Source organism: Phoca vitulina, unplaced genomic scaffold (genome assembly GCF_004348235.1).
Source record: "Phoca vitulina isolate PV1807 unplaced genomic scaffold, GSC_HSeal_1.0 scaffold16, whole genome shotgun sequence".
NCBI classification, from domain to species: Eukaryota; Metazoa; Chordata; class Mammalia; order Carnivora; family Phocidae; genus Phoca; species Phoca vitulina.
The window spans coordinates 16,142,789-16,163,821 of record NW_022589719.1 but is presented as its reverse complement, the minus strand read 5'-3'; positions in this window follow the sequence as shown (position 1 = coordinate 16,163,821).

Below are 21,033 nucleotides of genomic sequence, written 5' to 3'. Positions count from 1 at the left end.
GGACAAAGATCACAGTCATGCAAATAATCGATAGACTGAAAAGCCTGGGAAGAAAGAGGTAGTGGGGAGGAAACATTTGGAAAAATAAGGCATTTGAAAAGTTCCTTTACATTCTAAGAAATCTAGAAGGTCACATGCTTGCCCAGGACTAGATGCATGTTCCAAAAAGACCCAAGAAATCCTAATTTCTCAACTCTTAACTGACTTGCTGTGTCCACACAAGTAAGAAGTGAACACTAAGGCACAACACTAAAGGAAAACCCCAACACAGTGCCAATTTGCAAAAACTGGGAAAGCTTTGTTTGCTTTGTTTGTTCGGTTTGGTTTAGTTCCAAATGTATAAGGAATCTTTGCCAATCACTAATTGACCAATAAGCTAACACAATACTTCAGTGACTACACATAACAAACAATGAATACTTTACACAATTATTTCAGAAAATTCATTAAACCAACAAGTAAAAACACAAAAATCAGTAAGAGAAGAAAATCACAAATAAGTGGAAATCACACAACATACTTTTAAACAACCAATGGGTCAAGGGTCAAAGATGAAATCAAAAGAGAAATTAGAAAATACTCTGAGGAAAATAAAAACAAAAACATATCAAAACTCATTGGATTCAGTGAAAGCAGTACACAGAAATTTATCACCATAAATGACTATATTGAGAGAATAAAGACCTCAAATCAATAAGCCAATTTCCTATCTTTGGAAACTATGAAAAGGAAAGCAGACTCCCAACACTAGCAAACATGAAGGTGGAAATTAAAGGAAAAAAAAAAAGCAGAGATAAATATAATAGAAAATAAAAAAGCAAAATCAAAAGTTGGTTCTTTGAAATGATCAATACATTGATCAAACTTCAGCTAGACTCACCAAGAAAAACTGTTATTGATGAAAGAATTCAAAGTGGTGACATTACTACCAACCTTAAAGGATCAAAAAGGGTTATAAGAAAAAAGTATGAACAACTGTATGCCAACATCTTCATGACCTAGGTGAAACAGATTCAGAGAATCATACAATCTATCAAAACTAACTCAAGAAAACAAAAAATCTGAACAGACCTAAATGGAGTCAAGAGATTAAATCAGTAATCAGAAACATCCCAACAAAGAGAAGCCCAGAACTAGATGGATTCACTGGTGAACTGTACTAAACATTGATTTTTTTTTTTAAGATTTTATTTATTTATTTGACAGAGAGAGATAGCGAGAGTAGGAACACAAGCAGGGGGAGTGGGAGAGGGAGAAGCAGGCTCTCTGCGAAGCAGGGAGCCCGATGCGGGGCTCGATCCCAGGACCCTGGGATCATGACCTGAGCCGAAGGCAGACGCTTTAACGACTGAACCACCCAGGTGCCCCTGTACTAAATATTTAGAGAAGAACTAATGACAGTCCTTTTCAAACTCTCCCAAAAAACAGAAGCAGAAGAAGTACTTCACAATTCATACTCTGCAGTGAGTGTTACTGTGACACCAGGCCAGACAAGGCATCACAAGAAAAGAAAACTAGAGACCAAGATTCCTTACGAATATAGATGAAAATATCCTAGTAATGCAATAGCAAAATGAATCCAACAGCATATTAAACAGCTCGGGCTTCATAACCAAGTGGGATTTATCTCAGGAATGCAAAAAAAAATTAATTAATGTAAAACACCACACTAATAGAATGAAGGGAAAGATCACCTTAATTGACGCTGAAAAAGTATTTTACAAAATCATACACTGTTTTTATGATTAAAAAAACTCAATACACTAGGAACAGAAGGCAACTTCTTCAACATGATAAAGTTCACTTATGAAAAATCCACAGTGAATATCTACTTAGTGATGAAGGACTGAAAGCCTTCCACTAAGATCAACAATGAGATAAAAATGCTTTCTTTCCCCACTAATATTCAACATTGTGCTGAAAGTCCTAGCAAGATGAATTAAGTGAAAAAAGAGAAATAAAAGCATCCATATGGAAAAAAAAAGAAGTAAACATCCATATTGATAGATGACATGATTTTATATACAGAAAATCCTAAATAATCCCCTCAAAAAACTAGTCAAATTAGTAAACAAATTTAGAAAAGTTACAGGATACATAATCAACCTATGAAAATAAATTTTATTTCTATACACTATCAATGAATAATCTGAAAGGAAATTATGATTAGAATAGCAACAAAAACAGTAAGAGTTTATGGCAGCATTATCTGCAATAGCCAAATTATGGAAACAGCCCTGGTGTCCATCAACTGATGAATGGACAAAGAAGTGGTATACACACACACACACACAGGAATATTACTCAACCATAAAAAAGAATGAAATCTTGTCATTTGCAATGACTGGATGGAGCTAGAGAGTATTATGCTAAGCAAAATAAGTCAAAGAGAAATACCATATGATTTCACTCATTTGTGGAATTTAAGAAACAAAACAAATGAGCAAAGGGGGAAAAAGAGAGACAGAGAAGTAAACCAAAAAACAGACTCTTAACTAAGAGAACATTAACTGATGGTTACCAGAGGGGAGGTAGGTGGGGGATGGGTGAAATAGGTGATGGGGATTAAGGAATGCACTTGTGATGAGCACTTGTGTATGGAAGTGTTGAATCACTATACTGTACACTTGAAACTAGACAACACTGTATGTTAACTAACTGCAATTTAAATAAAAACCTAAAAAAAAACAATAAGAAATTTAGGGAAAATATTAAGCAAAGAACTGTAAGACTTATATACTGGAAATTACTAAACACTGTTGAAAAAAAAATAAAGACTTAAATAAATTGTTAAGAAGGCTATAATCTCCCTGGCAATGGACAGATTAAATGTAATCCCTACCAAAATCCCAAATGCCTTTTTTTGCACACTCAGAAAAGATGATCCTAAAATTTCTATGGAATCACAAAAGACTCAGAACATCAAAACAATTCTGAAAAACAAATGTGTAGGACTCGCAATTCCAGACTTCAAAACTCAATAAAACTTACTTACAAAGCTAAAGTAATCAAGAGATTGTGATACCAGCATAAAGACAGATGTATAGATGAATTAAATGTACTTGAGAGTCCAGAAATAAACCACTTGTCTATGGTCAATTGATTATCAACAAAGGTGCTAAGACAATTCAATGTGGAAAAAGGTCTGTCCAAAAAATGGTGCTGTAATAATTAGATAGGCACATGCAAAAGAATAAAATTAGACCCTCACTACATACTACATACAAAAATGAATGTAAAATGGATCAAAGACCTAAATTTAAGAGCTAAAACTATAAGCACCTTAGAAGAAAATACAGAAGAGTAAATCTCCATTACTTTGGATTTAACAATGGATTCTTACATATGACATCAAAAGCACCAGCAAAAAAATTTAAGTCATAAATTGGACGTTCTCAAAACTAGTATTTTTGTATTAAGCAAAGGATACTACCAAGAAAAATACAGCCCATATTTTGGGAGAAAATATTTGCAATTCATATATTTGTTAAGAGTCAAGTGTCCAGAATATATTAATAACTTTAACAACTCAACAACAAAAAGAAAGACAACCCAATTAAAAAATTGGCAAAGGACTTGGATAGGCATTTCACCAAAGATTAATGATGGTCAAGAAGGACAGGGAAAGATGTTCAACATCACTAGTCATTATTGAAATGTAAATCAATGAGACACCACTTAATAACAACTAAGAAGGCAATAATAATAATAATAGCAACATGAAAAGTAACAAGGGTTGGCAAGGGTGTGGAGAAGTTGGAACTCTCATACAATACTGGTGGAAATCTAAAATGGTATACAGATGATGCTGAAAAGTTTGGTGATTCCTGAATAAGTTAAATAGAATTTCTCTATGATCAAGCAATTCCATCTCTGGGTATATACCCAAAAGAACTGAAAGCAGGTACTCAAAATAGAACAGAACAACAATAAAAAAATGTGTACACAAATGTTCACAGCAACACCAAGAGTATTCACAACAGCCAACTGTCCAATGTTTCACCATTAAGTTTGATGTCAACTGTAAGGTTTTTGGAAATGTGTGTTATTGTGTTATACAAGCTCCCTTCTAGAACTATTCCTAGTTTCCTGAGCCAAGAGCAGCCTAAGGAGACATGACTATTAATGCAATGTGGTATCCTGGATGGGATCCTAGAACAGGAAAAGGACACCAGGTAAGGACTAAGGAAATCTTAATAAATGATGCCCTGTTAAAAAAATATCAATATGAATTTGTTAACTGTAAAAAACATACTGTATTAATTAAAGATGCTAATAATTAGGGGTAAGGCCGGATACACTGATAATACAGAACTCTGTACTATTTCCACAATTTTTCTGTAATTCGAAAGCTGTCTAAAGTAAGGTTTATTAAAACTTAATTCTACTTATATTTTATTACTAATTCCATATTTGAACTCTTTGGAGCTATTGTCTGCTGTTTGTTATTTTCTCAAATGTTTTAACTTTGTACTATAGTCTCGTGTTCAGCTGGATTTTTGTTGTTGTTGTAGAACCCTATGAAAAATGGGTTATCTCAACATGTGTAGAAGGAACTTCCTCTTGCTCTTGGCATGCTGACACCAATGTGGAGCTTCTTTATTTCCTCAACCTGGAGTTTCCCGATGTTGTATACATATAGCATTCACACATACTATGGAAAGGTATATTAGTAGCTATATTTATCTCAAAGAGACTTTTACACCCAAACGCTTGTTGAGACATACACATTTTCATGGGGTCTATCCAGTTTCACTGGAATTTTAGCTCTGCAGGGCTCCGGCTTTATGAGGGAGATCAGTTCAATACTTTTTCTAAATTGCCCAAAGTTTGGTTTTTTAATAGCCATTAAAACATATGCCTTTTGGGCGCCTGGGTGGCTCAGTCGTTAAGCGTCTGCCTTCGGCTCAGGTCATGATCCCAGGGTCCTGGGATCGAGTCCCATATCGGGCTCCCTGCACTGCGGGGAGCCTGCTTCTCCCTCTCCCACTCCCCCTGCTTGTGTTCCTGCTCTCACTATGTCTCTCTCTGTCAAATAAATAAATAAAATCTTTAAAAAAAAAAAAAAAAAAAAACATATGCCTTTGTGTCAAGTCACTGAGATCAGCAAAGCTCAGCTTCAGCTTAGCATTCTCTTGGTTTTGGCCCCTGGAATTTGTATCCTGTTTTTCTAAGATCAGCTATACACTGAAAAATATTTTTCTAATTTTCAATCAGTATCTATATAGGTTTTAAGGAGAATTATTTTTCTGCATACATAAACTTCCATGTTACACTTTGTAGTTAAATTTATTGCTTTTATGGTTTCTGGTTATTTTTTTTTAAGATTTATTTATTTGAGAAAGAGAGAGCAAGTGGGAGGAAGGGCAGGTGGAGAGGGAGAGAATCTCAAGCAGACTCCCCACTGAGCCTGGAGCCCAAGGGTCAGGCTTGATCTCATGACCCTGAGATCATGACCTGAGCTGAAATCGAGTCAGTTGCTTAACCAACTGAGCCACCCATGTGCCCCTATGGTTTCTGGTTTTAATGTCAGGATGAGAAAGTTCTTCCTTACACCACATTTTTTAAAAGTCACTAATTTCATTTCAATTTAAAATTTAAAAGTGCTTAATTATATTATTAATTCATTTTGGTATGTATTTTGAGTAACATATTAAATACTATGTATTAGTATGTATACATATATATTTTATTCAATTTTTTCAAATGTTAGCCAGGTCCAGTATGTATTGAATATGAATTTATTTTCCAATAATTTTACTACTAAATCTCTTTTCATTATTATTTTATGTACTGTCCTAAGTAGTTTAGAAGTTTTATTCCAGGGATGCTTGGGTGGCTCAGTTGGTTAAGTGTCTGCCTTCAGCTCAGGTCCTGGGATCTAAACCTGGCTTTGGGCTCCTTGCTCAGTGGGGAGATTGCTTCTCCCTCTGCCTCTGCCTGCCACTCCCTCTGCTTGTGCGCTCTCTCTGACAAATAAATGAATAAAAATCTTTAAAAAATAAACATCTTTTTCCAGAACAACATATTCATTCATCCATTCATTCATTCATTCCCTTTCTCTCTTAACCCCCTCCTCCCTTTTAAAATGAGTGGTTTGGGAGGAAATTGAGGTACAAAATCCACCATTGAAGAGTTTGGTGACAGTGCACTATATTTACAGATTAACATGAGTTTTGTTGAATTTCTCATTAATAAACAATTTCCTTAACATCTCTGTGCCTTAATCACCTCATCTATAAGTTGGGATTAATGATGCACCTGCTTCATAATGATAATACCTGCCTCATGAAATTATTTTGAATATTAAGTTAGCAAACATATATAACGAAGCTAGACAAGTACTGGGTATCTGCACTGGTTGGAAAGAATCAGTCAAAAGGAGAAGTTGGAGACATAACAGAGGGATAACTGATAGAGCAATATTTCAAAGGAGGCAACAAGTTACAGGATTCCCCAGGCCTTGGGGAGGGCTGTTGCCTTACTTGCTGGGTTAGACTAGAAAGTTAAAAAGGATTTAGATTAGATAGTGGGGATTTAGATAAATTTTAGAATCTGAAGCAGGAAATTTAATTAATCTTTTTCCCCCCTTAGGGAAATAAGAAGGTTGATTGCCAAAATAGATATAGGATATAGTTTATGGTAAGAGGTGTTAGCGGAGCAGGTTTGAAATAGTAGCTGTGGAAAACAGAGAGAAAATATATAAGAAAGCATAACAATTTCTGACAGCGTCAAAGTCTCAAGAATGGACACTGTGGTAGATCACATTATATTTCCCAATTCGTCACTTTAAGACCAACATCTCCACTTATTGGTTAGTGTCTGTACTGGACTCTTCATTAACATTTTTAATATCACACTGCATTTACCTGGTAAATACTTCCTTACCTGAACATATGTGTATTCAACATTAGCCTACCCTACAAAACTGTGTTTTCTTTAAAATTACTTTCTCCCTAGTCCTTTTATCCCAACTGTTGAGCAGAAGGTATTTTTTTTTAATTTATGAAAAATGAAAAGAACGAGACCATGAGAAACTAAAAGTTACTCTTAACTGCTGGCAGAATAAGTTAATGATGCACCAAATAAAATAGAGAAATATCTACACACATAAATTTAGAAATAGCTACACCTGATTTTTATTTTTTTAATCCTCTAACAGGTATAGAAGAGTATATACAAACTTACAAAACTACCCAATAAAAATTACTTCCCTAATTTGCATCCCTATTTCAGGACTGGTTGGTGTTCAGTTTTAATTAGGAAACCAAATGATTTTTTCTATGCCCTAGATTTCTTCCGAGGTTGTATAAAAGTTCCAGAGAGCAGCACCTTTTCAAGGTGGCAGAAAGAACATGGATAGTTGCCCTGTTCTCCTCTGTCCTATCAAGGTTGGAATTTACGTCAGGACTATTGACTGAGTCAGGTACCTTCCGTCATCTTTATGTAATAATTTGAAAAGCCGCCTGTGTGATAGAGACAGTGGAAAACTCTAAGACAGCAATCACTACAATATATAAATGTATCAAACCAACCCTTTTGTACAAAGGGTTGTACCTTAAGCTTATACAATGTTATATGTCCATTATATCTCAATAAGGAAGAAAGAAAAGAAAGTTGTCTAGTTTAGAGAAATGCATAGGCAACCCCAGCATCTGAAAACTTTTAGGAAAACCATTTGAACAATCTATTACAAAGTGGATTACTGACAATTCCAATCCACCAAAATCAGTGCAATGCATATTTCTCAAACTCAAATACACTTTAGTGTCCTTCAGCTGTGCGAAAATGGCCACTCCAAATGATTGCTTTGTGTATAATTCCAGTTTTATTATCTAGACATATTAAAGAGTTTACAGATTTACATATTGAAGCTTCAGCCTCAGGCTGCAGTGACTTATTGCTATGACATGGCTCAAATCCTTTCTTTAATACTGTGTTTCCTAGAGACACAACCGATCAAGTCACAAGCCATATGTCACTGCTGTCACTATTCAAAGGACTCAGAATCCAGCGGTCAGGTTTGTTCTTCAAGGACTTCTGCTATAAGGAGAGGCTCATGCCATAATCAATCACTTTCCTTTTTATAGGTATTTTATTTCTATTATAATTTTGTAACATAAATAACATAGTTTTCCTGAATCACAGGTTTATCATTCACTTCAACCTCATTTAGCAGAATTTAAAAGTTAGTAGGAGAGAAACTGTAGAACCTAGATATTGGGAAAACTGTAGAATAAGAGATTTTTTTAAAAAAAATTAGATCTCGGGGAGCCTGGGTGGCTCAGTCAGTTAAGTGTCTACTTTCCCCTCAGGTCTTGATCTCAGGGTCCTGGGATGAGCCCTGCATTGGGCTCCCTGCTCAGTGGGAAGCCTGCTTCTCCCTCTCCTTCTGCAGCTTCCCCTGCTTGTTCTGTCCTGTGCTTTATCTCTCTCTGTCAAATAAATAAATAAAAATCTTTTAAAAAATAAAAATAAAAATTAGAACTCACATACACATACTCCTTTATCAATTATACATTATAATTACTTTAAACTGTATTTGCATTTTCAGTTGGTTTATCATTCTTTTGCTCCTGGAAGCAAGGTTGTAGTGTGTGTGTGTGTGTGTGTGTGTGTGTGTGTGTGTGTGTGTCAGGGGTGTGGTGTGTATAGAAAGAAAAAGTAGAGAGTTCTTAAGAAATTCAGAGTACCTGTACCTCTGAAACAAATAATATATTATATGTTAAAAAAATAAAAAAGAAGACAGTAGGAAGGGAAAAATGAAGAGGGGGAAATCAGAGGGGGAGATTAACCATGAGAGACTATGGACTCTGAGAAACAAACTGAGGGTTCTAGAGGGGAGGGGGTGGGGGGATGGGTTAGCCTGGTGATGGGTATTAAAGAGGGCACATACTGAATGGAGCACTGGGTGTTATATGCAAACAATGAATCATGGAACACTACCTCAAAAACTAATGATGTAATGTATGATGATTAACATAACATAATAAAATAAAATTTAAAAAAAAAGAAATTCATTGGGGACTGTATGTGCTATGGTGAGCACTGGGAATTGTGCAAGACTGTTGAATAACAGATCTGTACCTCTGAAATAAATAATACAATATATGTTAAAAAAAAAAAAAAAAAGAAGAAGATAGCAGGAGGGGAAGAATGAAGTGGGGGAAATCGGAGGGGGAGATGAACCATGAGAGATGATGGACTCTGAAAAACAAACTGAGGGTTTTAGAGGGGAGGGGGGGTGGGAGGAGGGGTTAGCCTGGTGATGGGTATTAAAGAGGGCACGTTCTGCATGGAGCACTGGGTGTTATACGCAAACAATGAATCATGGAACACTACATCAAAAACTAATGATGTAATGTATGGTGATTAACATAACATAATAATAAAAAAAAAAGAAAGAAAAAAAAAAGAGGGGCACCTGGGTGGCTCAGTTGGTTAAGCGACTGCCTTTGGCTCAGGTCATGATCCTGGAGTCCCGGGATCGAGTCCCGCATCGGGCTCCCTGCTCAGCAGGGAGTCTGCTTCTCCCTCTGACCCTCCCCCCCTCACGCTCTCTCTCTCTCATTCTCTCTCAAATAAATAAATAAAATCTTTAAAAAAAAAAAGAAATTCAGAGTACAGAACAGAATGGACAGAAGATGAATATATGAATATTCAGGGAAAATTATAAGTTTACGGATGCAAGATTAAAAACAATTAATAGAAAAGCAAAGATACCTAAACACAAAACATGTATTTTGAAGTAATATTTGAAGTAACTTGAAGGAATGACCATGTTCACAGATAGGGATTGAAGGGCAAGAAGGAAAAATACTATGTACAGAGAACAAGATTTGTAGGAGGAGGATTCTGTTTATACCCATCTAGAAAAAAAAAATCTATTGCTCTGATGACCCCTCTCCCCAAGCCCTCCATCCCTGAGATGGGCATCTGATTGAACTTCAAATGGTGAATAATGGCAGAAGAACCAAGCCAGAGATGAGGCAAAAGCAGCAAGATTATTTTCTATCAGAATTTGAACAAGGAATTGGGTTTTGATTTTAGAAGCTGTGACTGGTGGAGCTACTTTCTGCCACACTATATATTTAAGAAGTTAAAGTGGGTCAACAGAGAAAAGCATGAAAATAGAGCACCCAGAAGCAAAGAAAAAATAAACCTACCCTATAAAAGAGAAAGGAAATCCCTTGTTCCAGCTCAATTCTGCATTTTCCTACATTTCTTTTGTGTGAAAAAGCCCTTGTATTTTTATAATAAAGGATCATGTAATAAAGTACAGAAGAGTACCTATACTATTAATATTTGGTAGCTAAGAAACAAATAAATGTGTCCCTCTGCATTTTTTTCCTGAAAGAAACTCAAGATACTATTAAAACATGTTGCCTGTTGAAGGAAAGAACAAATGGGGAGGTTGGGGGGGATGACAAATTTCACTTTTGTTTTTCTATAAATACAGAAACAGGAAATATCTGTGGATTAGGATTATAGACCATCTATGTATCTTGAATAAAGACAAATACATTTCTTTTTTAAATGTGAAATTGATCTGTTTTACAACTAATTAATGTCTAACTAGGAAAAGCAGTTAAATACATATCAGTTTTATACTTTTACCTGTTGGGTCTACCCAACATTAATGAAACTCTAGTGTTCTGATGTGAGAAAAACAATTAGTTTGAAAATCAAGTATGAACCACCTGGGTTTCTAAACTTTGCAAATTGTTCCCGTCCGAATGAGCTTTGATATTAAGATGCTGCAGCAATAAGGTTAATGTTATCATCATTTCCTCAGCATTTAAAAAAGCTGATTACTCAAAAGGTATTTAAAAAGTGATGAAGAAATATTGGTTGAACAATTTTTTTAATGTTTTATTTGGCTTATACCACACACATCAATCACCTGAAATAATTCCCCTAAAATTGGAAGAGCTGGTGACTTAGCAATTATCAGAGAGGTAAGTGACATAACGTTAATATTAATTAAACAGAGCCAATTTTCCTTTTTAAAAACTTTATTTAAATTCCAGTTAAACATACAGTGTAATATTAGTCTCAGGTGTACAATATAGTGATTCAAGACTTCCACACATCACCTAGTGCTCATCACAAGTGCCCTCCTTAATCCTCATCACCTATTTTCCCCATTCCCTCACCCACCTCCCCTCTGATGGTCATCAGTTCATTCTCTATAGTTAAGAGTCTGTTTCTTGATTATCCTCTCTTTTCCCCTCTATGTTCCTTTTGTTTCTTAAATTCCACACGAGTGAAATCATATGGTATTTGTCTTTCTCTGACTGATCTATTTGGCTTAGCATAATACTCTCTAGCTTCATCCATGAAATGGCAAGATTTCATTCTTTTTAAGGCTGAGTAATATTTCATTTTATATAAACGTATATATATATATATATGCACACACACACACACATATATACACATACATACATACACACACACCACATCTTTATCCATTCATCAATCAATGGACGTTTGGGAAACAGAGGCAATTTTCCAGTTGCTTTCATTTGAGTAAGAGGGGAGGCTGTGCCTTTCTCAAGAAACAAGAAAGGTCTCAAATACACAACCTAACCCTACACGTAAAGGAGCTGGAGAAAGAACAGCAAATAAAACCTAAACCCAGCAGGAGAAGAGAAATAATAAAGATCAGAGCAGAAATCAATGAAATAGAAACCAAAAGAACAGTAGAACAGATCAACGAAACTAGGAGCTGGTTCTTTGAAAGAATTAACAAGATTGATAAGCCCCTGGCCAGACTTATCAAAAAGAAAAGAGAAATGACCCAAATCAACAAAATCATGAATGAAAGAGGAGAAATCACAACCAACACCAAAGAAATACAAACAATTATAAGAACATATTATGAGCAACTCTATGCCAGCAAATTAGATAACCTGGAAGAAATGGATGCATTCCTAGAGATGTATCAACTACCAAAACTGAACCAGGAAGAAATAGAAAACCTGAACAGACCTATAACCACCAAGGAAATTGAAGCAGTCATCAAAAATCTCCCAACAAACAAAAGCCCAGGGCCAGATGGCTTCCCAGGGGAATTCTACCAAACATTTAAAGAAGAATTAATACCTATTCTTCTGAAACTGTTCCAAAAAATAGAAAGAGAAGGAAAACTTCCAAACTCACTTTATGAGGCCAGCATTACCTTGATCCCCAAACCAGACAAAGACCCCATTAAAAAGGAGAATTACAGACCAATATCCTTGATGAACATGGATGCAAAAATTCCTCACCAAAATACTAGCCAATAGGATCCAACAGTACATTAAAAGGATTATTCACCACGACCAAGTGGGATTTATCCCTGGGCTGCAAGGTTGGTTCTACATCCACAAATCAATCAATGTGATACAATACATTAACAAAAGAAAGAACAAGAATCATATGATCCTCTCAATAGATGCAGAAAAAGCATTTGACAAAGTACAGCATCCTTTCTTGATCAAAACTCTTCAGAGTATAGGCATAGAGGGTACATACCTCAATATCATAAAAGCCATCTATGAAAAACCCACAGCGAATATCATTCTCAATGGGGAAAAACTGAGAGCTTTCCCCCTAAGGTCAGGAACACAACAGGGATGTCCACTATCACCACTGCTATTCAATATAGTATTAGAAGTCCTAGCCACAGCAATCAGACAACAAAAAGAAATAAAAGACATCCAAATCGGCAAAGAAGAAGTCAAACTCTCACTCTTTGCAGATATGATACTTTATGTGGAAAACCCAAAAGACTCCACCCCAAAACTGCTAGAACTCATACAGGAATTCAGTAAAGTGGCAGGATATAAAATCAATGCACAGAAATCAGTGGCATTCCTATACAGCAACAACAAGACAGAAGAAAGAGAAATTAAGGAGTCGATCCCATTTACAATTGCACCCAAAACCATATGATACCTAGGAATAAATCTAACCAAAGAGGCAAAGAACCTGTACTCAGAAACTATAAAATACTCAGGAAAGAAACTGAGGAAGGCACAAAGAAATGGAAAAATGTTCCATGCTCATGGATTGGAAGAACAAATATTGTGAAGATGTCAATGCTACCTAGAGCAATCTACACATTTAATGCAATCCCTATCAAAATACCATCCACTTTTTTCAGAGAAATGGAACAAATAATCCTAAAACTTGTATGGAACCAGAAAAGACCCCGCATAGCCAGAGGAATGTTGAAAAAGAGAAGCAAAGCTGGTGGCATCACAATTCCGGACTTCAAGCTCTATTACAAAGCTGTAATCATCAAGACAGTATGGTACTGGCACAAAAACAGACACATAGTTCAATGGAACAGAATGGAGAGCCCAGAAATGGACACCCAACTCTGTGGTCAACTCATATTCAACAAAGCAGGAAAGAATGTCCAATGGAAAAAAGACAGTCTCTTCAACAAATGGTGTTGGGAAAATTGGACAGCCACATGCAGAAGAATGAAACTGGACCGTTTCCTTACACCACACACAAAAATAGACTCCAAATGGTTGAAAGACCTCAATGTGAGACAGGAGTCCATCAACATCCTAAAGGAGAACACAGGCAGCAACCTCTTCGACCTCAGCCACAGCAACTTCTTCCTAGAAACATCGCCAAAGGCAAGGGAAGCAAGAGCAAAAGTGAACTATTGGGACCTCATCAAGATAAAAAGCTTTTGCACAGCAAAAGAAACAGTCAACAAAACCAAAAGACAACTGACAGAATGGGAGAAGATATTTGCAAATGACATATCAGATAAAGGGCTAGTATCCAAAATTTATAAAGAACTTCTTAAACTCAACACCCAAAGAACAAAGAATCCAATCAAGAAATGGGCAGAAGACATGAACAGACATTTCTCCAAAGAAGACATCCAAATGGCCAACAGACACATGAAAAAGTGCTCAACATCACTCGGCATCAGGGAAATCCAAATCAAAACCTCAATGAGATACCACCTCACACCAGTCAGAATGGCTAAAATTAACAAGTCAGGAAACAACAGATGTTGGCGGGGATGCGGAGAAAGGGGAACCCTCCTACACTCTTGGTGGGAAAGCTGGTGCAGCCACTCTGGAAAACAGTATGGAGGTTCCTCAAAAAGTTGAAAATAGAGCTACCATACGATCCAGCAATTACACTACTGGGTATTTACCACAAAGATACAAATGTAGGGATCTGAAGGGGTATGTGAACCCTGATGTTTATAGCAGCAATGTCCCCAATAGCCAAACTGTGGAAAGAGCCAAGATGTCCATCAACAGATGAATGGATAAAGAAGAAGTGGTATATATATACAATGGAATATTATGCAGCCATCAAGAAGAACGAAATCTTGCCATTTGCAGCGACGTGGATGGAACTGGAGGGTATTACGATGAGCGAAATAAGTCAATCAGAGAAAGACATGTATCATATGACCTCACTGATATGAGGAATTCTTAATCTCAGGAAACAAACTGAGGGTTGCTGGAGTGGTGGGGGGTGGGAGGGATGGGGTGGTTGGGTGATAGACACTGGGGAGGCTATGTGCTATGGTGAGCGCTGTGAATTGTGCAAGACTGTTGAATCACAGATCTGTACCTCTGAAGCAAATAATACATTATATGTTAAAAAAGAAGAAGAAGAAGATAGCAGGAGGGGAAGAATGAAGGGGGGGAAATCGGAGGGGGAGACGAACCATGAGAGACGATGGACTCTGAAAAACAAACTGAGGGTTCTAGAGGGGAGCGGGATGGGGGGATGGGTTAGCCTGGTGATGGGTATTAAAGAGGGCACGTTCTGCATGGAGCACTGGGTGTTATGCACAAACAATGAATCATGGAACACTACATCAAAAAATAATGATGTAATGTATGGTGATTAACATAACATAATAAAAAAAATTCTATAAAAAAAAGGGGGAGGCTGTGCTGGTCTAGGTCAGCTATAGAAAGTGGGTGGCATATGTAGCTTCAGGTTCCATTCTCTCCCCTCTGGTAGATATCACTATTAATTATGGCACCTGATTTCAATGTGTCTAGGTGTTGCCTCAGATTGCTTTTCAACATTTTGTGAGAAAAAACTAATTTGTCATCCCTACTAGTTAGGCTGTAATTTTTATGAAACTACAGTTTGGGGGTCCAAGCAGAAGGTAGTGTTTGACATCAACTCATAATAAATAACGAAGTATGTTTTGATCATTTTTCTCTTGGATCCATATTTCATGAGAAAATCACAGCTTCCATTATTAAATCAAATAAAGACTAATAATAAAAATGTTCAGAAAATGCTACCACTTACTAAGCACCCCACTAAGTTCTAAGCACTGTGCTAAATCCTTTATCATACTTACCTTGTTTTATTGTAACAATAAATCTATGAGATAGGAACTGGCATATCCACTTTTACAGAGGAGGAAACCAAAATGTGAGATAACATGCTCAAGATTATTGAAAAATTCACTAACAACCAGTATTTCATGGCAAGGTGCTCTGATTCCAATGCCTATTACCTCAGCAATTACTCTAAACTGCCTCCTCCTCTCAATCCAAGATTCAGAGGCTGACTGCCCTTTGCAGGAAAAGTTGTACTGCAGTGACCTCATTGTGTAGTACTTGAAAGGAGTACTTGCTCATTAATTAAGGAAAATTTCCTTTTGGCAAGAGCAGTCCCTATTATAATGAAAAGTACAGCACTCTTCTCCAATTTAATCGGGATGCTTTCAGTTCTAATGGCAAAGAGTAGGCAGCTCTGAGTCATTCCTTATTTCCACACTCAGGCTTTGGAACAAACATCAAATGTGGAGGGCCACATTCTTTACTCCAGGCCACCAGAGCAAAAATAGTACCTCCTTTTCCTTTCAACCTGAGCAGATTAGAGTATTATCAACAGTGGCTACTGATGTTAGAACAGTGGTTACAGCCTGGTGTCTCCCAAAGAGACATGGGTTACATGTTATTTTTACCACTTCCAAAGGCTAACGGAAACTGTACAAATATCTGTACTAAGGCTTTATTAGACTAATGAAGATGTCAGGTGCTCTTGATTTTAATAAGGATTATATCAAATCAGTATGGTTATTGCAAAATGTAACCCCAAAGTTGCATGTATTTCCTTCAAATAAATCTGGGGTCTAGGCACTTTCTGACAGCATTCACATCCCTGCTTTCACATGTCTCCATCCCATACGATACTGTTACTGTTCACTTGTGCCGTAGATGTCAAAGGAAATGAACCGTAAGGTTGTATAATCGCGTTCATATGAAGGTTCAATTTATTACTACATTGGAGTGACTATATTTGGCAGAATTACACAGTGAAACCCAAGTGCTGGGTTCGGGAACTCCTAGTCTGCAAATTAGCACTTAGACTGCAACAGTACTATTTCTTCCCCCATTCCCACTTGTGAACAAAAAAAAAAAAAAAAAAATGCCTAAGCAGGGGATGCCAGCATTTAATGAGTCCATGTTAAGTAACAGAAACTATGTATTGCTTTATAGCTATTCTCTCATTTATCCTTTACAACAATCCAATAAAGCAGGTGCCATTATTATCCCTGGATGGGAGAAATAAATAACTGAGATAGAGTCACATAATAAATAGCTTAGTTGGGATTCATACCTGTCAGATATGCTGCTCTAAATGTCACAGGCAGTGAGGCCTTTTCCAGTTGTTCCAGATCTACTTTCCCCTGCACCTGACTATCTCCCTATACAAGTGCTAGTTTAGATATTAATCCCGAGCGTCTTCGTTTTATCAGGGGGGCAGAATTTGACTCTTGAATTTAGACTATGACTTCCCATACTAGAATCATCTCTCCTTGTTTCAAATAAGGAACACTGTATCTTATGTCAATGGAATCTGATACTTTATTGATACTTATATTTCACCCTATGAGGAAGGACCATTTAGGTAAACAAAACTTGCAAAAGCCCAGAGCATTATATGGAATTTACATTTTTCAATAGAGTTTTGATTATAAAACAAATATAGAACAAATTAAAGGCTCTAGATAGGAAAAAACAAGAAAAGTCAGTTTCTACTACCAGCCATTATAATACTCTAAGTTATATGGCTTTACATCTTCCCAGGATTACTTTGTAGTACAGCACATGAGATTTTAGCTGAATTCTCTTAGCTGGTTCCATCATTCCCTTGATAGTGTGGTGCAGGGGATAAAGTTTGAGATCAGAAAGACTTTATTATGTAAAAGCTTTGTGAGCTCAAGGAAATTATAATTCCCTGGACTAACTGGTAACTGCCTCCCTCCCTCCAAACAAAACAAAACAAAACAAAAAACACACTCTGATAAATTACCAAAAATATGACACAAAACAAGGTAAATCAGTAACCGCTGATGATTTCCAAATATGCTTTCAATAACGCCCAACAAGTACACACAGCCATCAGTTCACTTCATAATTCCCCCTCTTCTCTCATTCTCACATACTTGCTCACAAACTACCACTAGACTTATATATGCCATCCATTCCTAATTCTCTTCTATGAAACTCTTGCATTTGTCTTTAGACCATGACTTCAAAGGTTATCTCTCAGAAGTCCTTAACAGGTAAAAAATAGTGAATTAAGTTTATTAAAATTTATCTTTATTAAAATAAAGAATATTTTCCAAGTTGTAGGAAAAAAAAAACCACAGCAGCAAATATCAAATATCAAAAATATGATTGGGAAAATTCTCACAAACATTGCAACTGAACAACTTGCTTCCAAATTACAATTTGAGCAAATTCTAAAAAAACCACATTTCTTTTAGACGTACACCTGCAGCACCGTATACATATCGTGTGTGCTGTGTATGTGTATATACACATGTATATATACACACACACAAGTGCTTACAGCCCAAACTGAAAACACAGTCTCTATTTTATGGAATGCTAGGGATAATCATATTGAAGATAAAGAAATAAACTCTTGAATTATTGTGTCCCATGTGGAAATTATTCCCCAATTGCAAGGGACATTTTTAAGAAATTAAAACTTCACATAAATGGAGGTAAAGGTGAGGAAGTTGACAATTCAGTTAGACAAGAGATTCTTATGTTGTTGAAGAATAAAACAAAAGAATGTATCAAAATTTATAAACTGATTTTACTTACCATTATATTTCATAGGTCCTCCTGTTTGGAAGAGTTAATTTGGGACATAACCTATCACAAGATGATAATGAATTCTGTTTCTCTGGTAACATAATGTGGAAGAGAAACCTAATTCCATTACTCTATTCATACTCCTGCTCCTGACTGTAACATCATAGAGCATTTTTACGTTTTTAACAGAATTTTACATTTCAACAGAAGCATCTTCAACATTTATCCCAGGCAATTCTTACTTTTTTCTGTTTTGTGTTTTGCTTGAGAAATTTATGGGTATTTGTCTAAGAATATTGTGCACTATTATGATAATATGAATGAAATAAGCAATGAAAAACCATCACATGACTGTCAATATATATTTTTTGAAGTGGCCCACTTAATATAGCTGTGGTAAGGATTATATGGTTTATTCAAGTAAGAGTGCTTAGATTATCTTACACCTATATAAATGTAAAATTTTTCAATGTCAGTGTTTTTATTTTTACACAGGTAAAACAAAATCTATTTTTAAAGGCAAAACCAGCAAAGTTTTCTTTTTTAGACTCAATTAAAATGATTTTATAGGCATATTAAAATGTCATGGATCTCCTTAAGTGATGATGGAAAGAAATTATCTAATGGGGATTAGGTGACATTTCTGACCAACCAGATTCATTTGCCATGAAATAAGGAACAGTTGTCTTTTGTATGCTTAGTTCCCACATCTACAGTTGGGATCAAATTGTGATGTGCATTGAAAGACTATTCTACCTCTGTCAAAAGTCACTTAGTTTTTCTCATCAGAGAATATACCAATCAAGATTCTTTATTCTCAATTCATACATCTTCATACTATGACTTTCCCTTAGGATATGAGTACGGTCTCTCTTCAGTCTCAAAATTTTTATCAAGTTTTATCTTCATGTGGATCTTTTTTTTTTTTTTTAAGATTTTTATTTATTTATTTCAGAGAGAGAGAGCACAGGCAGGGAGAGCAGGAGAGGGAGAAGCAGGCTCCCTGCTGAGCAGGGACCCTGATGTGGGGCTCGATCCCAGGACCCTGGGGTCATGACCCGAGCCAAAGGCAGATGCTTAACCGACTGAGCCACCCAGGCGCCCCTTCATATGGATCTTAACTGATAAGTACTTACATTCTGCTGTCATGGTAACATGGCAGGAACCTATTAAACAGTTTAAGGCTTTTGCTTTGCCAGTTTTTAAATGCATTTTCAATTTTCCTGATTATATTAGTTTCCCTTGTTGCCAACATAAATTATCAAAAACTTAGCAGCTTACAATAATACAAATTCCTGATTTTATAGTTCCACAGGTCGAAATATTGGCATGGGTATCAATAGGGTAAGATCAAGGTGGTAGCAGAGCTGAGTGCCTTTCTGGAGACTCTAGGGGAGAATCTAATCCCTTGCTCATTTCTTGGGGTTACAGAATTGAAATCCCTGTTATCTTGCTGGCTGCCAGCCGAAGTCCATATCCAGACTTTCGAGGTCTTCTGTGTGCCATGACTAGTGGCCCCTTCCCCTGTTTTCAAAGCTAACAACAGCTGATTGAGTCCCTTTCACACTTCAAATCACACCTGCTTCTACCTCCACCTTATTTGACACAAGTTACAGGTTCTCAGATTATAGCATGGACATCTTTGAGGAGCCTAACATTCTGATTAAATATCTTCCAGATTCTCTAGACAGAAAGAATCTGTGGTCTGAATACTAGAGACAGTTTCATCCATAAAGCTAAGCAAAATGATACACCATGAAAATCTAAGAAAAGTGAACTGTGGATTTCTTCAACTTTTTAAATCTATATTTAGAGCTCTGTCTGAATTTGTCAACATTTGAAAATCAGTTAAGCCATATGCAGAATGCTTCACTTACCAAAAGGTTATGTGTGCAATGTAATCAGAGACAAGGTTGTCTAATCCTTCTTTAAAAAAAAAAAAAAAAAAAAAAAAAAAGATCATTTATTTATTTGAGAGAGAGAGAGCACAAGCAGGGGGAGCGGCAGGCAGAGGCAGAGGGAGAAGCAGGCTCCCCGCTGAGCGGGGAGCCTGATGGGGGCTCGATCCCAGGACGCCGAGATCATGACCTGAGCCAAAGGCAGATGCATAACCAACTGAGCCACCCAGGCATCCCTGTCTAATCCTTCTAATAGCTATTTCAAGGGATGGTTTATATCAAAGAAACAGTGTTTATCGAGTGTTCGCATTATACAAGTAGTCTTCTAAGTGCTTTATCTCCAATCCTCACTGCATTCTAGAGGTAAGCTCTACTACTGCACTTTTAATACCATTCAAAAGATGAGGAAACTGAAGGGCAGAAAGTTCACATAGTCAATAATAAGCTCAGTTGATATTTGAATACAGGCAGATGACCTCTAGACCGGCTCTGGCCGGTCATCATCATCAGTGATGACAGAAATGTGCACAGCAACTTCTGCCATAAGGTAACGACTCTCTGCATGTAGCAACTGAACAGTAACAATGTGGCCAGTGTGACCAGGGAACTGAACTCTTCTGACTGTATTTAATTTTAATTAAACTTCAAAAGCCTCATGTAGCTAGTGGTTACCATCCTGGCTACTGTAATTCTAGGGGCCATGCTCTTAATCACCTCACAAAACAGCCTCAAGAAAGCACTTTCCTACTCTTGATTCATCTTTTACAAATACATGCAGTGCATGTATTCAGCAAGTTATGATTTGCATTTCTGCGTTTGGAAACGGAACAATTCTAGCATTGTAAATAGCTTAAATTAACAGTTTATCTCTTGTAATGATTTGTGGAAACAAAATAGGAAAGAAATCCACTTGACAGACCACTTCTGTGTAGGTGAGAAATCACTCGTGGTTAATACACAGTGTTTTGTAATAGAACATCGTGATACAAATTTAGCATTGGTTTTCCCAGCAAATGCAAAGGGCC